The sequence below is a fragment of the Patagioenas fasciata genome, chromosome 7, assembly GCF_037038585.1.
Source record: "Patagioenas fasciata isolate bPatFas1 chromosome 7, bPatFas1.hap1, whole genome shotgun sequence".
Lineage (NCBI taxonomy): Eukaryota > Metazoa > Chordata > Aves > Columbiformes > Columbidae > Patagioenas > Patagioenas fasciata.
The window spans coordinates 4,331,962-4,358,083 of record NC_092526.1 but is presented as its reverse complement, the minus strand read 5'-3'; the positions used below and the strand labels follow the sequence as shown (position 1 = coordinate 4,358,083).

The 26,122-nt window shown below is 40.0% G+C and overlaps 1 long non-coding RNA gene across 3 annotated transcripts in view; it reads left to right on the top strand.

The window, feature by feature from the left end:
• LOC139828389 (uncharacterized) overlaps positions 1-25,890 on the top strand; it is a 36,159-nt gene extending 10,269 nt beyond the window's left edge. For 2 of the 3 annotated variants that reach the window (XR_011739924.1, XR_011739923.1), the window contains 8 exons: positions 3,314-3,390; positions 9,258-9,391; positions 11,831-11,990; positions 13,055-13,310; positions 13,955-14,027; positions 17,534-17,613; positions 20,811-20,915; positions 25,727-25,890. This is a non-coding gene — a long non-coding RNA (uncharacterized lncRNA). Of the gene's footprint in view, positions 1-3,313; positions 3,391-6,389; positions 6,453-9,257; positions 9,392-11,830; positions 11,991-13,054; positions 13,311-13,954; positions 14,028-17,533; positions 17,614-20,810; positions 20,916-25,726 lie in introns of those variants that run through there. The other variant, XR_011739925.1, reaches the window with a different exon arrangement.
• Positions 25,891-26,122: the final 232 nt, after the last annotated feature.

The following is a 26,122-nucleotide window of genomic DNA, read 5'->3' as shown; positions in this document are numbered from 1 at the left end:
TACAATGAATAGAAGGTTTGATTTTTTTTTTAAAAAAAACCTTATTTATTTATTTATTACAGTTTTTCCCTGCAAAAAAAGGCACTGCTGGCAGAGATTGTTTAGGGGAAGACATTCTGCAACCTGTTGAGAAACACTGGGGTTTTTATACAGGAACTAAGATGGTAGCGCTGGGTGGAGAGGGAACGTTGAGAAACATGGAAACAGAAGAAAAATAAGAAATCTCTTGATTTCAGGCAGGTGAAGAAACAGTTCTTACAGAGGGGAAAAGATGGGCATGTAGCTGGTGGAAGGAAAACAAATCAGTGTACAGTATTGAACAGGCACAGAAAAATTCAGATTTATATCCAGGATCCTCAGTGAATAAGAAAAACATGTCAAAGTCTCAAAAAAATTTACTTTTGAATTTGGAGGACTGAATCCAACTCTACCAAGTAGCTGGTAATCCAAAGAGGGACTGAGAATTCCTCTTTGGGCCTGGATAGGATTGCTCTGGGCAACAAGGGATGTAGAAGACATTTCCCATGGCACCTGTTGGATTGTGAACAGCCATGGCTTAAATCCTTGGGTTTTTTCATTCCTAGTCCAAACATACTGTTTTGCAAAAGTTAAATATAACATAGTGACTACCACAATGTCAGACCGCTCTTTTGTGAGGGTTCTTGCATAAAGATAATAAAGAGAATAATTGGTAAAAAAATCTACCATAGTAAACTGAAATTTTAATCTTTGTACATTTTTGGTAAATGTTTATGAGGGCAAATCTTTTTGGTCTTACTGCTGGAAGATGCTCCATTAAAATAAGTGAAGTAGATGTTGCATTAAACCCACTGGATTTGGCTGTAGTGTTGGACGAGTTTTTTGGGGTACTGTGCATGTGAAGGTTGAGGAAAGTAAAGGGCTGTAGTGAGCAGAGCCCATCCTTAACTGCTGTTACATTTCATTTAAATATCTTGTGAAATTCTGTGTAGTTACCATCAGGGTTAGAACAACTGCTGAAAAGCCTTTGGTTAAGTAACCTCAGATGCTGGAGTGGGTCCATTCAGCCCTGTTTAGCAATTTTTTAAATTTAATTTTACTTTTTCACCAACATTTATCAGAGGACATACACTTCTACCAGGCGAAGGACCTAAACAATGGACTTCGGACTCCTCGTCTTTCTTTTTTCGGCTCTGTGAGACTTTTCTTTCATGGACCTGGTCCCTGGGGAGTGTCACAAATCCCACTGGGAGTGAGGCCAAGAGTCCCAGTGAGCATATTCACTTTTCTCTAGGTCCCTAAAACCCCTCCAGACTTTAGGAGAGGCAGCTTCATTTTCAAGGAGCACACGGAAAGTAAAGACAAAGTGTGTTTCTCAGTGAGGAGATACTATTGCAAATGGGATTTAGGAGCCATAATCTCTTCGAAGTTTCTGAAAAAGCATCAAGAGAGCCGTTAAGGTCCTCCAGTGCAGACTTGAGCTGTGGCAGCATGGAAATGAGCCCTGAGGCTTTTGTCCTGTCCCCTGGTCTACTGGTTGTACTGAAATAGTCTGGATGGATCTGTCACCCTTGAGGCAGAAAGAGACCGGCAGCACTTCAGAACTACATGGGGCTTGGGGTCAAGGGAATCGGGATTAGCTTTGTCATCCAGCTCTTACAGTAAAAGCATAAGGTAGCCATCTCTGAGATAAAAGGTCTTACACAAACACTCATTTGTTAAATTAACAAAACAAGTGTTGGGGGGTTTGTGTTGTTTGGTTTTTTTGTTTGTTTGTTTTGTTTTGTTGTTGTTGTTTGTGTTTTTTTGTGTGTGTATTTTTGTTTTGTTTTGTTTGTTTGTTTAATTTCAGAAGACTTCGTAATCTCCTCTGAACTTCCCATCTCCTAAGGATTAAAAAGCTCAAAGCATCCTCTTGTCTATTCCTTTCCTTTCCTTTCCTTTCCTTTCCTTTCCTTTCCTTTCCTTTCCTTTCCTTTCCTTTCCTTTCCTTTCCTTTCCTTTCCTTTCCTTTCCTTTCCTTTCCTTTCCTTTCCTTTCCTTTCCTTTCCTTTCCTTTCCTTTCCTTTCCTTTCCTTTCCTTTCCTTTCCTTTCCTTTCCTTTCCTTTCCTTTCCTTTCCTCCCTGAGCTCTTCCCTTCTCTCCAAGCAGCACCTGAGTCTCCCTCTTCCCTTTGTGTAGCACCCTCCATCATTTCTTCCCATCCTCTGCTCACATGGATCACATTTTCCCATTTACCACAGCATCTGAAAAACCTGTTTACTTTGCTCCATCAGGTCCTGGCAGTGCTGATGCTGCATTTGGTGATCAGGATCTTGCATTTATAACTGGGGTTAGACAAGTGTTGCCAGAGCCCCTGTAACTTTTATGTCCCCGGCACGTTTTGCTACGTTACCTTTGATATTCTGATTTAATTCTTTTACATAGATTAGAGACAAGACAAGCTCCTAACCTGACCAAAGCACTATCCTGTATTGACTGCCAATCTCTAAGTCATTCAGTGAATGTTGTTTGCAGACCGTTATCAGTTCATTAAAGTTTGTTATCATTTATGCAGTGGCCCTGTACCTTGCTGGTAATCTCCAGTATAGGATCTTATCAAACACTCTTTTGAAAGTCTAGACATATTGTATAGCATCCGTAGTATTTTTCTTGTCTACCTTAACAGGAATATCTTTGAAGAATTCCAACAAATTATTTGAGCAAGATTTCCTGCTCATAAATCCACAGTGGTTGACTCTACTCAAGTTAGAATTTGCAGCACGTTTCCTCACAAAATCCTGCAAAATCATTCCTATTCTATTTGTCATAGCTACAAATTTTGTTATGTTAATTTGTTTATATTATGATTTTATATGTATGTATGATTTTATATGGATGTATTCCTCTGCATATGTACACAGAAGTACCTACATGTAACAGAGACTGTATTGAAGTATATTGGGCTTTAAAGCTGAATATCTTTGAATAGTTGATGTAGTATAAAATGCAAAGGATACAGTTAGGGACAGATCTTTGGCTGGAGTAAATGAATTTGACTTTGAATACATTTTACTAACTTAAACGGTGTTAACTTGATTTGTGTGAGTTGAGGAGTTAACCCTTATGCACTGTATTTGTTTTACTTCAGCACCAAGAGATCAAAATGATTATTGGGATGTTTCTTAACATTTCTGATGTATTATTCCTCATGGATTTCTTCAATAACTGTGTTTTTATTTGCTGCAGCAAAAATAATTCTCAAGGTTTTTTTAAATTTTATGTATTTCTGCAATATTTTGTTTCAGATTAGTGATTTCTTATGCTTTATTTTTCCATTATTTTACTGTTTTAGGATGCTTGCTATCCTTCCTGTCTTTCTGTTCACATGTGTAGGTCTTCCTATTACAATAATGAACGTGGCAATTTCTGGTAAGTACAGTAAGTGGTTGATTAATATTAGATTCATGCTTAGTTTGATTTTAATATTGGAAAACTGACATTTTATAGAGGAAATAGTCTCTCCTCTTGAACTGAAACAAAGTGAAAAATTTAAGACCAAAACAAATGGAATTTGTGTAATCTAGTTATTATGGACCTGTTTAGCAGGTGCGGTAGTTTGGCTGTCGTGGTCCTCCATGAACAGGTCTCTCACCTTCCCGTGGTACCCAGGTCTTTCTGCTGAAGTGCGGTGACAATTGACATGGCTTATACATCATGGAGAGGAACAAGCAGTGGAGATTTGTGGTTACAGTTCCAAACAGGAACAGTTTTTCACAGAAAAGCAAAATCTTAGTTTTTCCCAGGTTTGGTGTTTTTTCTTGAAAACTGGGGTTTGCCCTGGAATATTAGTTTTCATGAAAAGAATTAATGTTTTTTCAATCAACGACTGATAAGAAAGCTTTCAACCAACCTGGGACCACCCTTTTCTCACCTGTGGCAGAAACATGAGATGGCAATTGGATCTAAGAGAGTTGAACTTCCTGTGCAAGCCGAGGAAAAAACTAGACAAAATGGCATTCATTTAAGCCAGGAAGCTTTTTGGGGACAACCAACAGCCTGGGAATGTGCTAAATGCTGTGGGCATCCCTAACTTCCATCCCACCATAGAATCATAGAATGTTTCTTGTTGAAAGAGGCCCTCAAGATCATCATACAACCATTAATCCTACACTGTCACTAGCCCGTGTCCCTGAGAACCTCATCTATGTGTTTGTTCAACCCCTCCAGGGATGGTGACTCCATCACTGCCCTGGGCAGCCTATTCCAATGCCCGACAGCCCTTTCTGGGAAGAAATTTTTCCTGATATCCAATCTAAACCTCCCCTGGTGCAACAGCAGAGTAGAAGTTGTACGAAGCACAGCATCAGCTACTGGTGCTCACTTTCACATGATAAGTTGGTGATGAAAGTGTGGCCAGTCGATTTAACATTGATCTAAAGGAGCCCTAAACCATGAAGACACTGGCTTCATCAAGCTTCAGTGGCTGCTGCCCACTCCTCTTGACAGAACTCTTTTATGCTGGGGGAGAACTGGATTTTAAGCACCTACTCCCAGGTATATTGATTATATTACAGTAATTAAATATAATATATGTGGAATTGGAGACCAGTCTTCTGGTCATGGGACTGAACGAGGTCAATTCCAATTATAAACTGTTAAGCTCTCGGTTTGACATGTCAAGAACAAAAATACCTAAACAAAAAACTGTATTTGCAAGTCCTGAATGATGAGGTCCCATCCTTGAAGTCAAGTCAGGAGAACTTTTTAATCAGAATAACTACAAACCACTCTCCATTAAAGCATATTTGCTTTCCCCAGGTTCGCTACCGTCAGATTGCCACTCGCATGTATTATTGACACATTTTCCCCATCATTGGCTGTGTCAATTATTTTTATTACAATTTTCTCTTTGCATGAATAATAAGAGCATCTCTGAGTTTTCTTACTTGTTCTTTTAATGCAAGTCTGTCTATTTTGTGAAATTCCCAAGCTTTTCTCAATGATAATATTTTCTATCAATTTATCCCTTAAATCAGTAACTCCAAAAGTTATATTGAAATTAAGTGTAGTTAAAGTTAAATTTGATAATTAAAATTAACTTTTTCACAGTATATGTGCCTGTCTCCAAGTATGGGCCTCAGCATAGCTACTGGCTGCCCAGTGGGCTAATAACATTGCCACTGCAAACAAACTTTGTTAGCTTCCATATAGTTATCATACCAATCAATACCTGAATAATTAAATTCCTCCATTATCAAATTCTAGTCTTCTTTATCAGCTTTTCTTCTACCAATAATTTTGTTGTCTTAATCTGGTTTCTTCTCTGAAAGTCTATAGCAACCTTGGAGTTTCACCGGATAATCTTTTCTTTCTTTTCTGTTAAGTTCTCTAACCCAAATTTTTTAATACCAAAATCTGAAGTCTTTAAAAAAAGATTCCACTGAATGGAAGTTTGATCAAACTGTAGTTTGTTTTGTTTTAATACAGACTACTAATTTTATCTTGTCTAGCTCTTGAGTGAAATCCTATACATGTAAGTATTTGAAATTGCCATTAATTTTCTTGATTCATTCTCTTATTGATTTTCTTTCCTACTATTTCCATCCTATGTATCTAATAATTATTAGAGATGAGGCAAGAACCAAATGCCTGCATTCATACCCCCTCTGAGCTTTGTGGCTCACACTTATCTTTAATTAACATAAATGTGAGTAAGGAAGTTTCCCAGACTAATGTTTAATTCTTTGATGTTACGTTCTTACCCTCAACTTTTTTTTCTTGTTACATTCTATCAAAGTTTGAAGAAAAAAGTTACACATCATGAGGCTTCATGCTCTCCTTAGGCTTGATGGCAAATGACTTGAGCAGAATGGGGGAAGGATTCCTGTTCCCTTTTATATTCCTGCAAGTGCAGGGAGACCAAATCACAGCAACGACTTTCATCTGTTCATTACTCTATAAATGCAACACTTTCCCAGAGAAATTCACTGTTGAATTATGGGGGGAAAGTGGGACACAAAACAAATGGGGGTGATAATGAATTGAAGTGATGATCTGAGGAGCTCATAGTGCTTCATAAGCATTAATTAATTAAACCTTACTACATCCCAGGGAGGTAGGTATTATGGCCCATACTTCAATCCTGGCTGCGGTGTGCTATTTCTGTATCTCAATATCATTGTGTTAATATGTATTCTGATGAGCGGACTGAAATGGTGTCTGACGAGTAGAGATGACTGTGCATATATTTAAGCTGTGAATATTTTGCATGATGAGCCTTCATATGGAAACAACTCTTTAATTATTTTTACTTTTTTTTAAATACAGCCTTGTTCCTGAATAAAAAGCACATGATAAGTGAGTTATACAGAGAACACTGAGGGGCTACTGACAATGTATAGTTATGTACAATATCTAACTCATTCTGTTACAGAATTAGGATGAACAGATATCTTCTTTCCGTTACTGAAAACCCGAGTGTACTTCGACAAGTATGGAATTTTCTTTCTTTTGTGATATAATTTATCTGTAGGAATTTAACCTACGATTTTAACTGCAATAGTTAAAGGTGTGAAGTGCACATGAATCTCTTATTAATGCATTATAAAAGTTATTCTGAGGTTTCATTGCAAGGAATATGTTTTGGTTTTAGTACTGATATAGAGCTCTGACTCCTAATGAGTGCTTTCCCCCCCCTTTTTTTTCTCTATTCTGTTCTAAACAAGATGTTGTTTATTACTTGAAACACTATATGTAAGCCCCAAGAATATGTTACATTGGCAGACTTTGAGAAACTGAAGTTTCCAGAAATTTTACTCTGTTTTAAAAACCAGAGCCGTGTTTTAAGGAAAGATTTCTACTTCCAAATGTGTGGTTGCCTGAACCTTTTACATTTTCAAGTCAGATTCCTCTGCCAAATAACACACTGTACCTTAACTATAATAAAAAAGCAGAGACTCTATGTTTATAAAAACATTGCAGGAGCAACTGTGATCATATTTCTTGAATTTATTCTATTCATGTGCTCAAATATGCATTTTTATAGCAAGTTCTCTATTGCACCGGGCACTTACAGGAGCAGAAAATGACATGTACAGGCAGAAGGTTGGCATAATACAACAAACCAAACTGGTAAAGTACAGGAATTCGGAGCCAGACCAAAATATGAGGTCAAGGAAGTTGCTTTTGTAATAATAGTGGTTATCTGTTTAATGTGTGATCTGGCAGTGATATGATGTTGACCATAAGCAATTACGCATGTTTCTAAACTGGTGGTATATGAGCCCTAAGTAACTATATGCAAGATAGATGGGCTGTGAGAAACAGGCACTCTCTCTATTCTTGTGGTTCTTCTTGCTTCATGTCAATTAAAATTACAGTTTAGTAATAGATATAAATTCTCTTATTGTAAAATAAGATCTATATTCACTCTGCTGGTTGCCATATACTTAAAATGGTATATTTAAACCAGTTTAATACAGCAAGTTCCTCTCTGAGCTGATAAATACTGCATAATATTCTTCTTAACAGACATGTGGTTAGACATACGTTTCCTAACTCTAGTTATGATTTGAAACAGCTTTCTTCACAGTCAAGTTCTAATGTCAGTGTCCGTGAATAATGCCCTTGTTCTGTATTTTGTTGGGCATGAGCCTGGAAGTCTGCAATGTCCCAAATGTACACATAGCTGCCTGGCCTTGACCTAGCAGGAGTTAAAAGCAGCAAGGTCTTCGTGATGCCAACCAGGCTGAGCTCAGATTAGGACCTGGGAGCTGCTATGCTGTGGTCCTGGCTCTGAAAACCCATTTTTTACGACTTGGGTGAGTTCGCTGGACAGTGTATCTTCTCACTAGCTTTTAATAGACTTGGATCCCACTGTTAAAACTCCCCTGTAAAATGGGATTGCAGTGTTTTTGTGGGCTTACAAGGATGTGGCCTGAGTGGAAGCTGTGTGGCTGAGCTAACTGCGGTAGAAACTGTGCTAATGAGCAATGAAGACACCCAAGAAAGCCTCTTCTCCCCAAGAGCAAGCAGTTGCATGCAATTTGGCTCCTGCAGTGTAAGTCTTGTGATCACTGTTGTCCGTATCCCATGGCTTGAATTTCTGCCTTTGCACAGAAGGAGCTGTGGTCACCAGCTCTCCCTCCCTGCCCCTGAGCACCATCTAGAAATAATCACTTAAAAAGCAGCATGTGACCTCCTTAAAACACGTCGCAGCTGATGGGTTCCTAAGGACTCCTGAAAGCATTTCACATGGCTCTGGCCATCGCAGAGGTGATGGCTTCATCTATATTTTTAGCAAACTCAGCATTGATACCTGCAAGGCATCCTGAAGAGAAATAGTATGGCTTTGTTGTCTGAAAGACTGACTTAAACAAGGATTTAATGACCGGAGCACATTGGTTAATCGTTGATAATTTAGGAGCCGTATCAGTCGTCTTGCAGTGGTTCTGAGTTTGTCATGTGGACTTCCACATCACATCAGTGCACGTTCTCTGGCTGTCACTTCCAGACTCCTCAGATGGAACCTTTCATCCTTTCGCTTTTCAGAAGCACAAAAATCAGGCCTGCAAAAATCCATGATTGTGGTGGAGAACTAAATAAGGAAACAACTGGTTACTGAAAAGCCACCCCCTCCGAGAGAAATGTCAGCGACACAATGGGCGCTATTATTCCGCTCCCTTACAACCAGATTGGGGGTTTATGTTAAAATCTCTAGAAAAGGGCACCAGCATCCTATCAGTAAACTATGCTTCTGACTGGCATTCGGCGCTCCCTTTTTGGGGTACCACTTCCAGAGGAGCCCCTGTGCTCCTGGGCCACCCCAGGACTTTGCCAGACAGGGAGTGCAGCTGGAGGAGCCACTTTCTTGCCTGCAGCTCCAGCGCACGAGCAACATTCTGGCACCTTTCCCTGTGTTACAGTCGTGCGGAGCAACCATTCCATCGCCCATAATAAATCACGGCTCTGAAGCATCATGAAATGGTCACATGCAACAAATGGCAAAGTCCATCTACTCTCTAGTGCTGTGGGCTCCTTGTGTTGAAATAAAGAACACATTCTCTGACAGGACAGAGCTGTTCCTTTTTTTTTTCCCTCAACTTTTTCCGTAATATGTGCCTTATTTTAAAGGAAAAAACTGTCTCACTGAGCTAATCTCTCATTCATGGTCATGTGGACCATCTACAACTTTCTGGTAATGAAATCTGTGCTTTGCAAAAACTATGGCCATTATCTCCATGGAAAAATTCTGATAGGAAAATAATATTATTTTAACTTTCTTTATTATGATTTAGCAGCTGGAAACAAGGAAAATGTCCAGGACTACTGTGCTACTCATCTTTCTGCAAACTATCAGCAACAACTCCACGGACAAAGCTGGGAATGAACAGTTTTATATAATAAATATTTGGATACGTTTTCAAGTAAGGTGAGAAAATACTGCAGGCTGTGTTAGCTGATGTCCTGCTCTTTGGAAGTGTTTCTGTTGTTTAAATAAGTACAGCTAAAAAAAGCGCAAAATATTAATTACATTCCAGGTGACCTGGCAATTTTTTTATTGCCATGTGGCACTCTTGTGGGTGAATGAGGAGATGAAAATATCTTTATATATTAAGTTAATTCTAGTGAGCTAAATAGCCACAGAGCAATTCGCTAACGTTGGGACGTTTAATATTTACGGTGCCCAAATGTCTTGGAATAAACTTTCTAGAAAATAAAGGGATTTGCCTGGTATAATGGAATATCAAGGAAAATAGTTTATACATTTTTAACTAGAGTAACTTCAGAATTTGAGTCTCTGGGGAAGATATTGATCCTTATATAGATCTGCAAAACATTTGTAAATTGGGTGGTGGGGAAAGTGTGTTTCACTAAGCTGGAAAATTTTCTTTAGAATATGCCTTTTTCATTGAAATTTTTAGGTAGGAAGAGTTAAAACATTTCCTTTAGATAGCTTGACAAGACTTCAATCTTACAACTTTGGTTTTGTATTTATTTTAAATGATATATTAGATTAACTTTATTATTACAACCTCATTCATAACAGTGCTTTTGATGTTTCCCAATCAACGTTTTTCTGGAATATCTTCCCCATGAGAAATTTTGACTTTTTGTTCCTAATCATTATAGAAAACACGCTTTTCTCACCAGTCTTGGTATTTAATGTATTACCTAAATTTAGTATCAAGGTGGTGGGTGCAGGCAGGAGCAGGCAGCAGTGGGTGAGTGTCTGTGCTGCCTTCCCTAGGAGCTCTAAGTCTTGTCTATGTAAAAACAGGGTTATTACTTGCAACTTAATCTTCTTTGGGAGGCATGATGAAGGTGATGGTTTAGGAACATCTACATTAAAGGCTTGCCTTCAGGTCCTGTTGCTCAAATGACTGGTTTTCTGCTGATCTATGGTTCTGTTTCAGCTTATCTTGTACATAGAAATCCAGAATTTGGGAGAGGGAAATGGGACCTGTAAGAAGGGGGCAGCAGGTTGTTAAACTCATCCAGCTGTCTCGTTGATCCGTTATGCGAGCCAATGGATAAGGTGCATCGTCTTTAAGAAATGTCAAGCGGCAGTTTCTTAAAAATAGTTACAAGAAGAGAATTGATTTCTTATGAAGGAACAAATGGGTTTTCCCCTCCAATTCCCATTTTTTTTTTTGGACTTCAGTCATTCAGGCTCTGTTTTACCTGAGTGGGAGAGTCAGAGCTCCAGGAAAATGGATGAAGTCTCTTGCTTCCTTTGTGTATGGCAGCAAGATCATCGGAGAGGCCGAAAGGATCCAGTTGCCTAACCCTGAAGAGCCTGGTTATCCATTTGGAGATCCTTTTGAGTTACTCTAGAGCTTAGCATGTCTCCAGTTTGGCTCCCTGGTATCCTGCAGGCACTTCTCCCATCCCAGCAGCACATCTTCTGCAGCGGTGCTATTCCTCCCCTGCAGCCCGCCTGGAAGAAGCTGTTTACGCCACTCCGTGGGAGTTGCTGCGACGTCTGTGGATGTGTACAAGCTTTGGAAATAAGAATTATTCAGAATAGCTCTGCCTTACTCCTATTCCCTAGAAACACAGCTTTGACGAGGCTTACTTTGAGTTCCAGCAAGGCGCTGAGGGTATGAAAGCGTATGGCAGAGTGAGCTCCTATCATCAAACACAGCGAGCTAGTACAAAAAATTGTTTAAGTGAGGTAGTGCGGTGCTGAACTAAAGTGGTCTGGAATACAATAAAAGGTGAATCTTCTTTCAGAATTACATTTTTTTTTTTTTTTCTTCCCCCTGGACAGACTTTGAGGACTGCTGTATTTATTCTTGTATTTCTTCCCAGTCATTTTGGATGTGACTGAAGCTGGCTGTTCTTAGAGTTGGCCTCCAGCTGAATGAGAGGCTTTTGCTCCAGCCTCTGCCTGACCTTGGGTTACAGGCACTTCAGAAAGCAAAAGCAGAGCTGTGCAAATAACCTGCTTTATGTCTAAGTTGTACTGGCTCCATGAATACAACTTGGGATTGGTTTCCATCGGGTAGGCTGGTTTGCAGCCCCGCTCGTTCTGGAAGAGAGTGTGGGACTGCTTTGGGAAAAAACAAATTTACTTACAAAATAATTGCTGTTATATCCCTTCCCAGAGTGGAGGAGAAAGTTGGAGGGGGAAGGATGAGGGTAGGACATGCAGGAGGCAGCAAAATGCATTATGCATCTGTTTTTTAGTCATATATCCAAGTCATTTCAAACCTTATTTATTCGCTGGGATGTTTGTGTTCATGCTGAAAGTGGGATAACAGAGTATATAAGGATATATAATATTAGTGAAGAAGAAAATGACTGCTATAGTACTCTCTACTCTCAGTTCCTTCTCCACTAATGCCCTTACACCTTTCTTTTTCAGGCTTTTTGTAGCATCCTAAACAGAAGGATATTGAAGGGAGCTGATTCTGCTTTGATCCTTATGCTTGTTGTCAAAGCGCTTGGGATTGAAGAGACTGTTGGCTACAATTGACTGTGACAATTAGGAGATGATCAGAGCCCTAGAGTGGAGCACTTAAAGGGTAATTTACATGTCAGTTTGTCGAATAAAAAAAAGATATTCAGCTAAGATTTTTTTTCCCCCTTAGAGCCTTGTAAACTGCAATTTGTGCTCTAGTAAGAAAAACCTGGCAGAGGAGTTAGGATAGCCATTTCCATTTGAAAAGAGGCAATCATAAGGCCACTGCTGAGCCTATTGTCCACTAAAAATGCTGATTTGCAGTCAGGGAGTGAAAGAGTGGAGCCATCACTAAATAGAACCTCGTGCAAGGTAACTCCCCCTTGGTGGCTTTCTAATGTTGGCTGAAGGTTTTATATACCTTAAATCCTGCATTTACTATCATTATAACATTGTTACTGATCATGAATGTCCTTTATCATAACAAAAAAAATGAAGGTATTGAGGGGGAGGTGGGTGGAACAGGAGCTACCAGGCAGTTGATAGGCTCACGCCAGCTATCTATTGTATCACATCTTTCTTATTCTCCTGCCTTTTGTATGCCATCACAATTTTCGTCTTGTCCCCCTTTGCACTTTGCCATTCAGGCACCTTCCATAACAGTTTTCTCATAGGTTTTCCATACTTATTTATACCTCATTTTTAGACACACTCCCAGTAGATTTTTTAGCGTTTTTCGCATTTAACCCAGTGGGAAAGGAAAAGAGAGAGGGAGGTGACAGTAACTGTTCAGTTCAGAGTTTGCTTTTCTGCAAGTGTGGTGTGATTAGGCTTTAATAAAGACTGTATACACACAGGTCTGAGAGAGGACTGAAGTCAAGACAGCTGATTATTAAATAAACTTATTTGTGATCAGTCTTTTTTTATGTGATAACTTATGAACCTAAAGTTGCTTTGACTGTAGAGTTACATGAACTTATAAAAATATCAAAAAACAACACCTCCCTCACTATTCCGGTTGGTGTGAGCTCTAGCATATGTGATATTCCTAACAGTTTCAGAAAGGTATATTAGTAGATACATATAAGGCTCCAGTGTGTGTATATACGTGTGCATTTATTTTGAGGTTGCACCATAGGTTTTTCTTCCAGAGATGACATTGACTCTGTTTTACTCTCATGTCCCCAGAAGAAAAAATGGTCATGTATTCCAGTTGAGGAACTGGAATTAAAGACTTTGCTTTGTCACGATTACGAGCAAGAGGCCTTTGCTACCCAGATGTGCATTGCCGTAAAAACCGTTGGGCTACATTTCTGGGGAAGTTTTGTGGCTTTCAAGAAAAGTCAAGAGTGCACACAATGGGTTTAATTCTGATCCTGGCGGCAGATCCTGGTCGAACACCACTGATTTGAACAGATTTGGGATTTCTGTCATCACCAGTGGGGTAAGAATCAGGCCTTGTGTGTCCATAAGGTCACCAAAATGCCCTTTTCTTATTTCTATACATGCCTTATGTCCTTAGGTTTTTGGTACATTGAGCACCAGGCAATGAACTTTCTATTTCAAAAATTGTACCAGAAGCGTATTTTAACATGATGAAGAAGTACTTAAACATATTTCTAATCTGTGCAGCACTCGTCTTCACTGTAAGGTTCAATTCAAAGAAAATCTTTTAATACATGGATATTCTTTAGGAGGATTGTTATATTGTCATTTTCTCCAGGAAGCTATATAAGTGAAATGATGGATTTTGCCCTCTCTTGCTGTTATACAAAACTTTTGGAGCATCCCAATGTTTGTATCTGTCTATCTCTGTATCCATAGTAAGGAACAAAAAGGAATAAATAAAATATGAAGAGTAAACAGTATAATGGCAGAGTTGGTCTCGAATGACTTTGGCTTCGTATGTGTCTGCAGAACTGAGGCAGTGGTAAATCTGAATTAACAAAAAATCAGGCATAACAGGAGGTCCTTGTCTCCCAGGTAATGGCTAAATGACGAGCAGATGAGCCATCGTAATATTGATTTAAGCATTTTGTTCCACCCAGTCACCATTAACTTTGATTTGTTTTTACTTTCTTCGTACAGGTTTGCATTTAAAGGACTCTGAGAGAACTAATTGTGCAAAATTCTAGTAACTGCACATTCTCTTGCTGGAAAGGTAATGGATGAATGAATGAATGATTTTGGGCTTTCCCTATACTTTAGAATTAACTTAATTTTTTGAGATGAGCAGGAAGAAGCAAGTTTTACTCAGTAGCAATACATTTTGAAAAGTCTTCGTTTTTGGGGCATAGGTTTATAAAAATAGTCTTCGTTAAGACTCTTGGAATGTAAGACTGATTAGAATATAACTGAAAAGTGCTTTATAAATGAGTTATCAAATCTATCGTTCCTGTTACTAAATATATATTTTAAAATAAATTAATGTACATATTAATCATAATGCCAGAAAGCATTTTGCAATGTCCCTAGAACTGCCTTTCTTGCTCAAAAATAGAGAGCAAAAGTCAACGTATTTACAATAAAAATATACTTCCTTATGCAACCCTGGCTTATGCAGGTTTAGATTTAGTTTAGATTTAAGTTCAGGAGAATAAACCGTACCAGTGTAACTGCTTTTTATATGTGAGGAAATTGTATTCACAGTAAGGCATTATACAACTTGACTTCTATAGGTTTGAAATAGTTAAAGATCATGACAAATTATACATAGTGAAATACTATGACCCCACTCAGTACCTATCTTCACAATCAGCCTGAAATATATCCCTTTATTGCTTTGTGAATTAATAATACGGTGTTGGGCAACTACAGATGACTTCTTGTTAATTAGAATTAGAATTTCAGATGCGTGCTATGATGCATCAGAACTTTGTCTATTTTCTGCTAATAGGACACACTGAGTGAATAGCAAAATGTTTTTCAAGAGCAGGAAGGGAAAATGATCTCCTGATCTAAATAAGATGTTGTTTTGAGGAAAGGCACCTAACTTCTCAATGTCTGCCTTTCAGTTAAATCTTTCAAAATTGTGGCACTTCTCAAAATTGGATGTTTGAGCAAGTGTTGAACTAGAGAGCTGTGATTTGAAAAAGTCATCTGGTCTCTGTGGTGATAGAGAACATACTGAGTATGTGGCTTATAGTTACATAAATTTGTAGTCTTTACTAATTGGTCTTTTTACTTAGATTAAATCTTCAAGTGACAAAAATAAATATAGCTCCACCATTAACTATGTGTCAGCTGAAATCTGCTCCACAAAATGTATTTTATCTGATAAATAGCAGAGATGGGAAGAATACCCTTTGTATGGATTTCCAATAGTAAAATGGCTCTAGAGGACCACACTGCTCGAGGTGTCTCATCTTAAATGAATTTCAAAATTTTCTATGTGTTCACCTGTATCTCCTGCCTAACACATAGTTATGAAAAACCTTGCCCTAGGTGTAGTATTGGTGGTGTATTTTGGGTTTCGCTGTACTCCACATGATTTTAAAACTAAAACTGAGAAGTGAACATTTACTAATCTTTCCTTTTTATTTCAAACTGGGCCATACTGGAGAGTTTGGATTAAAAGTGTAGTCTATTCCAACAAAGTTCTAAAATCAGGGGCAAAAACCAAATGAAAACACATGTCCTGATGCAGATTGTTTTTCAAGATTCCCTCCCAAAATGAAGAGCTATGGCCAAATGTCCTGCCCATGTAAATGGAGTTCGTTGTGTTGGAGCAAACAGAGGTGAACTCATTTCTGCCCACTGAGCACGTAGGCCCAAGTTTTGCCTTTCAAGGGCAAATCCCAGCTAAAGCTGAATCTTGAACTCCGTAGGATTTTGCTTTCCCATATGAAAGTGCCTTTACAGTAGATTCAGTGAGTTGGCTCTAATTTCAAATAATCTTCTAAGCTCAAAGGGCTGTGCCATGGTCATGCATGTCCAGTAGAGTCCTTGGAGGCTCTGCACGGGTAAGGACAGACCTCACCACTGAGTCCATTACGAATCATAGAATAGTTTGGCTTGGAAAAGACCTTCAAAGGGATGCTGATGGAACCAGGTCATTCCCACGGCTGCTAAGGGCCTGCCGGGTGTGTGTAGTGCATGTCAACTCGTGTCAACACTGGCAGGGATGGCCCATTTGGATGTACCAAAGCAAAGTCCCCTTTCATCTGCGATGACTGGAGTGGAACTGCTGCTTTGCTGCAGTGATGGCAACAGCCAAGTCAGGCTGAAAGAAGAAGAATCATTTGTGTTTGCCTTCAGAGTGCTGAGGCTCTGATTAAAAAGAAGCATAAGAAATATTGGGAACATACATATTAATTCATTTTTTATATTACTCGGGTTTTAACAGTTAGCAATGGTGATGAGATGAATATTAAACTGCACTGTTGAAGTGGCTCCTAGGTTAAGGACAATACAGACACAAAACTAATTCTGGCAAAGTGGTGAGGCACCTCAGTTTTGCTCAGTACCACCAGGATATATAATCCAGAGGCTTTATTACCTCCTTAGCCCAGAGCGTGAGGGTTTTCCCATCTCTCATCCATATGGTCTGTTTTCTTTAGTGTACAAGGTATAGGACAGGTAGTAAAGAAGCATCCTTCTCATCCAAAGAAGGATGGAACAAAGCTGTCATATTACTCTGAGCAGGGAGGTATCTGGTTCAAAAGTTACATGAGTGAAGGTGATAGTGTTCTTCTACATGTTCTGTGTTACCACAGTTTGTATGTTTTCCTATCATGACTGAGGTAACCTCAGTATCTGCCCCTTCAAGTCTCACTCCATGGTGTTAATGCTGGCTTTGTGAGACTGGAAGAGTCACCTGTGTTACCTTCCACTCAGGGTCTCATGAGGCAACACCTGTGGCATTGCACTGATTTCTGTCAGTTGGAAATCACGTTAATTTTACAGCACATGGACTAACTGTTCCTTTCCTGAGTAAAAGAGAAGATGTGAAATGAAAGGGCTTCCAAAGCACAACTACATTTACTCTTAGCTATCAAAAGGAAATGTAATTTGGCATTCTTATCCGAAAAATAAATGGGAATGCCTTACAGAAACAATCCAGAATTCCAGTTTTCTTTTCCTGAAGATGGGTCCTGTGATTTTATGAGCCAGGTCGTACTTCGTAAGAATAATTTCATAAGAAAAAAGTTTTATTATGGAGCATACATACATGGACATTTAACACATTCCTCCTGTTGCTGTTGAATGCCGGACTCACAGTGCCTACAGTAAACAGGGCCTTAATCATGACTGCTGGAAAATAATTCACCTTGACCAGCACTTTGGTTTTGTTGTATGTACAATTAACTGATTACAGTGTGAACTTGGAAATAAAGCAGAAGACAGACTTTTATTTAAAAAAAATGTATTTATTAAGCCATAGTCCCCAGTTAGGTATCTGGTTGTAACTCCATTCAAGTGACATTGCCCTGCATCTGAGGTCCAAGTTCTTTGGTATCATTTCAGGGCACCAAATGGGACAACGTGGTGCAAAGTGGCCCCAATCTAAATGTGAATCTGATCTTTCTCTAGCAACATGCAGAGAGAAAATTGCTAAAAGTTAATGCTTTGAACGTCTAATCTTACTAAATATACACATAAATATCTCATGAAGCCTGTAGCTTGACTTCATTTTGATAATTCTACTTTCATTTGATCCACGACCAGGCTCTAGAATCACCAAAGCAAAACCATGGGCTTCTGGATGGACATGTACCAGAAAAAGTGCCAAGAACCCTGAGATTCAGGTACTGTCAGTAAAAACCCAACTTCTGGGTGCCTTTGTGGGCCTTGTTCGATAGATGCTGACCCCATATACTGGGATGGAAGCTGGATGTTAACCCCACGCTGTTGTAAAACCCAAACATGTGAGAAGAGAACTGAAGTCTTGAGTTTGTGGCGTTTTAAATAAGTCTGAGGCTGATGAGAAAATTAGCTTTGACATTCTGAATTCATGCTGAAAAGTGTAAAGGAAAATGGGATGATTATTATTAATAATCAGTAGCAGAAGTCAAATGTCTGAAGGACTATCTGAACTATAACGATACCCTCTTAAAAGTTTGAAATTAACTCTTCATAAAAGTTTAAAACTTGGGGTATTAGTTCATGTGCGTTTCTTTAACGTCTGATTAGCAGAAAGTGTAGGACAGATGTTTTTTCCCTTTCTTCACAGATAGCTAACTTTTGCCTCTTCCTTCAAAATGTAAAATATGCATCGCATTTTGGAAAGCATTCACAAAAGATTACTTCATACTGTGAACTGGAGCTGCCTTCCAGAGGGATACATTATAGTCTGGTCAGATGCAATTGCCTGCAACTGCTATTGCCTTTTTAAAAAAGTTTTGCTGTCTCGATAAACTTTCATTAACAACTCAGCGTAGCTTTGGATATGTTATTTATAAGCCAGGAATTCCTCCTTTAAGGATAGATAGAGCCAGATAGTGAAATCATGTCAAAACTGTAATTTTTCCATTGGAGATGATGAAAGTGCATTTGCTTACATTTATTTCCTATTCCATCCCAGTGACATTCCAACTATAATTTTAATTCTTCTGCAAAGAAAATATTTTGACAACAAAGACAGACATTAATGGTGATTGGAACTTGCTTTTTTTCTCCTTTTCATCTCTTGATTTTTTTTTTCCTTTTTTTTTTAAACCACTGTGTCTTTTTTCCTCCAATATTTGTTAAAAAGTATTTTTCTCAAGTGAGTGATGAGCAAAATGAACCCATCAGCAGGGAAACAGTGCAGCCCCCTCCCAGGTGGGAACAGACACTCACTTGTATTCTCTTCCTTTACCACCATTTTGTTACAGCCCTGAAAAGCAGCAAATGGTGGTTATTGTCTCTTTGCAGGGTATGGTTTTGTACTGGATCCATGTGCAAAGTGTAAACATGTCATCAGTCCTCATTTGCTATATCCAAAAACATTCCCCATGTCCATATTTGATTTTCAAGTGCATCTGTGCACTGATTGAAACCCTCCCAACATGCTGCTACACAAATGCAAACCCACACATTGCTGATTTTGAATCAAATGCTCTTATGCTTCCACACTTCCATTTCAAAGTTTGTCTCAGAGTTGCAGTATGTGCCCTTTTAACACATTTTTTTTCCCTCTCACAAAGAGATCCCTGTGTTCATCGCAGGAGCCCAGTGCAGTCTTTCCATTTTGTTCTTATTTATTCCTTGGAGCCTGCTTTTATTTTCACAGCTTATTTATCCTTTGTTTACAGCCCACATGTGCTTTTAAGCAACAAAACCAATATTTAAACAAAGGAAGTAAAATGCTGAGTTATAATATAGGAATTTGCTATAGATAGAAAGTTGGATTGCAAATCGCAATGCATTTTACTGTTAATGTAGTACTTCAAAAAGGAGAGAGAAAAAGCTTATTGAGTTGCAAATTTTCCGAAAAAGAAGAATCTCTTATGAAGTGTATGATGGAACATTTTCCTTTCAATACCCATCAAACTCCTGGCCCAAAAAAGAGCGGAGGTGGCGGGGGGAGATCCAAAACGTGAGTGAGTGCAAAGATGTAATTTTAAAGCAAATTGTGTTGCACCTAATTATTTTTTCCATCCCTCCCGACGTACCAGAGTTACCTTAACTGCAAAGCTCTGTAGTACCCTTTGCCTGTCATTTTTAATCAGGTTGTTTTAGGTAATTTTTGTTATGCCCCTCATTACTGAATTGTTTATCAATAGGTGCACCAAGTGTCACTAGCTTTTCTCATCAAGCCAGGTCTGACAAAGAGCTGCAGTGCATGGGAAAGAGGCAGCTAGGTGAAACTAATGCCATAGATGTTTGATTCATTAGGAGCTTATTGTTAACGGGGATGTCTGATTGTAAAGGCTCAGTCAAGCAAAAGAGTGCAGAGTAATCAGTCGGATTTATAGTTTGCAGGGCTCAAAAAAAAAAAAAAAGAAAAAAAAAAGAGAAAAAAAATCAACATAAACCTTTGGATATAGCAGAAACAGAAAAATCCCCTTTGGGCAGCCCTAACCTGAGACCAGCCAAATAAGGTCATGCTACATGAAGGTTGCCTGTTAGGTGATGGAAGATATAGGAGGATTAGAGCCATATGGCATGGCCTATCATACCTTCTGACTTAAGATAACAAAGCCAAGCTTTGTGCTTAGCTGTTTTTGACTGACATCATCAATTTTATTTTATGTTGGTCACCTCCGGTAACAGGAAAAAATGGCCTAGGGTTGATAACACATGCCTGTTTTTTTAGTATTAAGATGCCTTACAGCCAGTTTTGCGCTATAAAAAATTTCAAAGAATTAGGAGCTTGTTCTTCTATCAACCATCCTCCAGCAACTGTCAGCTCCCCCCTCCCTTGTTTTCGGTTTGTACCTTGCAAATGAGAGACAGCCTTATTCAGAACCAGATGTAAGGCTCCTAGAGAATGAGCGTAAGCTGTTGTACTTTAAGCCTAATGGGAAGTTTTATATGCAAGGGCCTTGAACTGATTAGTATAATTCCCTCTTTAATACAGCTGTCCCTCCAGATTAAGGTAAACCAAATGTTGCAATCAGAGATTAGTGTACCTTGCCAGTTATTAACATCCCCGGTTGCTCGGCGAGCACGTCAGACGCTAATGCTGTGTATTTATTTGCCACTTCCACGCTGTAACTTGAACTTCTGCACCTGTCAAAGCGTTCCAGGGAAGAGAGGGGCATTATTGGGAAGGAAAAGTTTTATACCTGTTACACCTGTTTGGTTTTGTCACTGCCTGAGATTTTCTTTTTTTCCTGCCAAGATTGCCAGGTGGTTTAATCCGTTCCTCTGCCGGTTTTATGAAGAAAGACTTTGTCTGCTAAACTGCATTTGTTGCTCTCATCTGCTTTCCCTTATTGAGTGTGTGATACTCACCTAAACTTGCTTTGTGTTTTTATTATTTTTTAATATTATTTTTGCTTCTCCCTGCTTTTGCCAGGGCTCTCTGGCTGCTCTTTGTGTGCCGGGGATGCGGCTCCGGGCGAGCAGAGGCAGCACCCGCTCCCGCTGTGCTCGCATCAGCCACCGGTGCCTCTCGCCCAAGGTGGGTCACGCAGTTGTCTTCTCGCATTTGGCAGGATATCCTGTCCACCAGCGACGCAGATGTCAAGGGGGACAATGCCCGGGTTATCGAGGGAAGATCTTTGCCTCCCCCCCACCTGAACAGATTTTTGAGATAAATGTATACCGTAAACAGACTTAAAAAAAGCTGGGGGGTGGGTTGGGAGAATGTCCTGTGCGACTTGTAGGAAATAGATAAAGTTAGGCCATGCTAAAGAATTGCTCCTCAAATGCATTTAATTACTTAGAAGGCTGTTTATTTACCTGTAAACACAGGAGTCCCGGAGAAAAAGAAAAGAGATATACAACACATAGAGGAAGGTACTGCTAACTGTGGTTTATTTATTTTACACTGACAATTATTTTAGCATGAAGTCTGAAAATAAGTAGCACCAGGAATACATTTGCCTATTCTAGCTAAAAATAATAATTAAAAAAAAGCCCCAACCCCTGCTTTTAAATAACCCCCAAAAACCCACCCAAGCACTGTGCTGTTTAACAGAGTGGCTGCAGGGCTGAATGAATATCAGCTGTAGTTGCTGCAATATTGTTGCTTCCTAGCAAAGACCATGCTAAGACATTTTTTAAAATTGAATGGATTCCTTATTAAATAGATAATTGACATACGGTCAAAAAGGGCCATTTTAGCAGACTCCCCCTAATAATAAAGTTTACCACCGGCTGCACACTGCCTGCACGTTATGGCTTAATTGCAGATTTTTTGAAAAGACAAAATATGTTCATATCTGAGGAATTATGTCTTGCAGCCTACTAAATATGCTAATGCAATACTAAGCGGGGATAAAGTTCTTGCCATACCACCCAACAGTTGCGTGGGACACGCTGCCAAGTTATTGTTAATTGTAAAGCGCAAAGCAGGCTTTTGCAATCCATCTTAATTGTCATACTTACTCCAGGTTTGGCGATAAGGCTTAGATGGGCTGTTTTAAAGTGACAACGTTGACAAGGGGAAAGGGTGTGGGCTTGGGCTTGCGGTTCTGGAGGGGTTACGCGCTCTGACCTGCCGTAGGTTGATATGGACAGTCTGCAAGGGGATTTGAGTTGTCATGGGGTCCCCAGGCAGTTGAATAGAGTGACTGTCTGTCCTGCTTTTTCCTGTTAGGATCCTGACACGTGGAGCATTGATGAACTCAGCATAACGTTGAATAGGAGCTTTTTGGCAGCTGAGACACAAGGGCTAAGCTGCAGGTCAGAGATAACACTAGTGCAGATCTCCTCATGCACACAGTTAGTAGCATGCTTTCTTCCCTCCTGAGTGCAGGAAATAGCTCATGTTAAATACGTTCACTTTTCAGTTTTCCTTTCTTCTAAAACGCAGCTTGACAGATTGGGCTTTTCAGCCTCCCCCCTTATTTTTTTTTTCTTATTTTTTTTTTCCACCACCTCTGCTTTCTACCTCAGCAATACTCTTCAGGAAGCAGGAGTTAATCTTGGTGAGGAAACGATAAGGTGATACTTGATTTTTTCAGGGGAAAGCAGAAGGATATGACTGCCCGGTAACTGCACAGAAATTTGCTGGGGACGCCTTTTTTTAGGGCTTCCCTTTGCTTTTTCCTTTCTCCTCCTTAGAGCGGAGGGTGGCAGGTCTGGTTGGAGGTAGGAACAAGGGGTTTAAATAGCATCGGGGGCAGGAAGGAAGTGCTGGGAAGGTACATCCATAAAAGCTGCTTCCCCACGTTTCTCTATCAGCTGCCTGGATCAGGTGAATCAGGTCGTTCCTTTCCCAACTTTGATGCATCCTGGCTGGCACAGAAACATGTCTTTGAAGTTGTTTTATATTCGGCCAAGTTTTTTACGTGGTTCCAAAAGAAAGAGGGCGAGCATTGTCTCCACTAAATGATGTCAAGCCGGCATCCTGTGTACCGAGACAATGTGGAAGCCTCTATCTGCTCTTGGCATTGCTTGTCTTGGATGTTTGATGTGTTTATGTCAGGGAGGCTTGAACTTGACAGGGATTTGGGGAGAGGGATCTCTCTTTAACAACCATTTACCTGGGTGTACGCACATATGTGCGCTTGTCGGGTGGCAACAGGCCTGGCATGGCCCGACTCATGTCACTAAGTGTGAACTCAATGTCATATGGAGCCAGAAATCCTTCCCACCATGGGTCAAAATGTGTACATTTCAGCTGGGTTTCGAGTCTGAGTGGGACATTTCTGTGGGTAGGGCCTCGGCGGTGATGGGGAGCCCTGGTCCCAGCAAGGTGGTACTCAGCAGGAGCAGAGCAGAGCCAGGATGAGACCCTATTGTGCAGTCCTCTCCACATTAGCGGATTCCTGTGCCTGTGTTTAGACTTTCAACCACTTAATTGGGCCTCTGCAGTGAAGGGTTTGCAGCCAAGGGGCCAAGGCTATTGTTTATTCCTGTGGCTATCATCGAGAACCACGCAGACAGGGAGAAGGACAGACATAAATATCGCCTTTGTTACATTGTGGATGCTCCTTTTGCTATCCTGAGTGATTTCGTACACCCTCTTGAGTGACTTCAGCAGCTTTTCCAATAGATACACTCTTTCGCTTTCTTGAAAAGGAGGAAAGCGGCTAGAAAAAGGACGGCAGGACCCATTTGTATTACATGGCCTGATGCTCGCCGGGTGTTGCTGTTCCCTGTTTTCTTCTTTCTGTCTGAGCGGAGGGGCTGCAGTCGGCGTCACTCGGAGCTCGGGGAACGCTTCCCAGCTGCTGCGGCAGGGCTGGAAGTTTTTCCTTGGAAAGCGGCGCTGGGAGCTCTGTGTATTTTCTTTGCTAAGTCGTGAATTCATTATGAAATTTATACGATGAGATCTATGACTCCGCTAATATTTCCACAGCGCAGTTTGGCCTTTTCATTCCAGAGAGGGTTGGACAGGAGCTGAGAAGATCTGGCTTTTGTTTTCAACTCTTCTACAACTTCCTGTATGACCTTGGGCAAGTTGCTTAATCAAGCTGTCTCGAGCTTTCCTTTGTAGTAATGTTACTTGCAAATGTTAGAAGAGTTGTGAATATGCATGGTCGATTTGGTAGGTGATGTTCAGATACTAATTTGATACCTTACTGAAGAAAGCAGCCCTGTAAAATAAGAAAAACGAAGTCTCGGTATCTCACCTAGGCTTCAAATATAGGATTCAAAGAAACGCTGACAGCGGCAAGACCCTGGCTGATCTGAATCAGGTTTCGCCGCACGTAGTGCCAACTTGAGGCAAGAATTTTGCTATCTATTAAGTGAAATAAATTGTGGAAAGTTATCTAAATAGTCGTCAGAGAGCATGCGTAGCAAGAACGTATTAGAAATCTGATGGCAGGACCTGAAAATGAGGACGGAGAGGCACCAGAAATGTAGTTGTGATGTGGTAGGATTACGCTGAACATTGAATTCGCAATTAGGAACATGTGCCTTGCTGGCCCTGAAGGTAGGGAGAGCAAAGCCTGTGCTCTACATCTCCCAGAAAAGGGAAGCTCATCCTACGATCTCAGCCCGTACAGTAAAATGGCATCTAATACAGTGACAAGAGCAGATGACCCTCAGTTTGAGGAGGGTGGGCAATTTGCTTAGAAGTGCTGGAATGTGCACACACACAGAATAAAATGTGTATGAGCTACAGAAAGCTCCCATCGCTTTCATTAAGGCAGTGGACATGTAAGTATTTGAAGATCTATGATAGGAAGTGTTTTTTAAAGTGGTAAAAGTACGTTAATAAATACTAGCATATCTAAGAACTTGATCACAGCCCAGTTTATAGGGAGTGGTAATATCTTTATTAAGCTAACTGATATAGTTGGAAAGGGGAAAACAGACGAGCCCTTTACAAGGCTCCTTACTGTAATTAAAATAGGCTGCCTCTATCTAGTTAAATAATATGTAAACTCTTAAGGCCAAATGCTGCAGCTAGTTACTATTAGTGAGAAACTGTAAACTACAAAATCCCAAACCAGGAAGTCCCATGGAGATAAAAAAATATCTAAAGAACAGTCAGAAATGTGCCCTATATTATTGATGCTTCAAGCGGTATTAAGTTGTGAAGGGCTGGAATGTAAACAGAGTTACAGATGTCTGATGCCGTAGGTTGAATTAGGGAAGCAGGAAATGCACTCCTGCGCTTGGGATGTTTGGAAAAAACACCTTCTGCCTGTCTTTATCTGAAACAGTTAAAGTTTTGTTTAACCTACAAAGTAATTCGAAGGAGAACGCGCCAGGCAATCGAAGTTGTTTCTTCTATTTATAGTGGCAAAAATAGGAGCTATGCAAACCAGCTGAACATGGTCCCCGTTCACAGAGAGCTACATTTTAGAAATGACCTAATGAGAAAGGGTAATAGGAAGGGTAGGTTGTGTCACAACTGTAAAAACTACAGCTGTACACACATATGGTTACTTGGTTTAGGCATGTCTGCATCTTAGAGAGGCAATTATTTTATGTATCTTTATAATGCAAAGCTAATGATTATTTTCCTCCCTCGGGGTGAAGTGCAAAGGATCAGTTTTTGTTTCCTAGAAGGGGGTGGGAGAACAGCCTCAGTTGGCTATAAATGCTCTGGTAATCCTGATACTTCTATTTCCCAACCTTTAAAAACCTACAGACTTATCTCCCTATGGTTGTTGTTACCCCTGCCAAACTCCACTGATGAGTTGCTAACATCATTACGGTTGCTCCTGATTTGCATAGGTTTAGCATGGAGCAGAAATTGCCAGTTATACTTTGTGGTGCAGGCTCTGCTCCTCTTAAAAACCCACCCCAAACAGAGCAAATAGTTGTTTTGAAGGACTCATTTATTTTGTTTTGTATTTTTTATTCCAGTGGCATAAATGAGCTCAGGACCCACCTTCGGAGGTCCAATGGGAGGAGAAGTGAATCGTGGTGTTGCAGGAGGTGAGCTGCATGGGGCCAGGGTATCATGGCAGGCTGGAGTGAAATAGTGGCTAATTTGTCCCTCAAAGGCAGAGCCACCCTCATGAATGATACTTTGGGACAAGATAATCTCCTGCTGCATTTATAATGCCACTGGGAGTGGTCTTTGCTGAAGATTTCTGAGAACTTTCTTAAGTTTCTTAGATCCTACAAGGTCTACACACCCTGCTGCATGGGACAGTGTGTTATAATGGACAACGCTTAGAAACCTGAAATAGTCTTTGTCCTTTTCATTGTGACTGTTGTTGGTAAACTCATATAAATGGGAAGTGCCGTTTCCTTCAC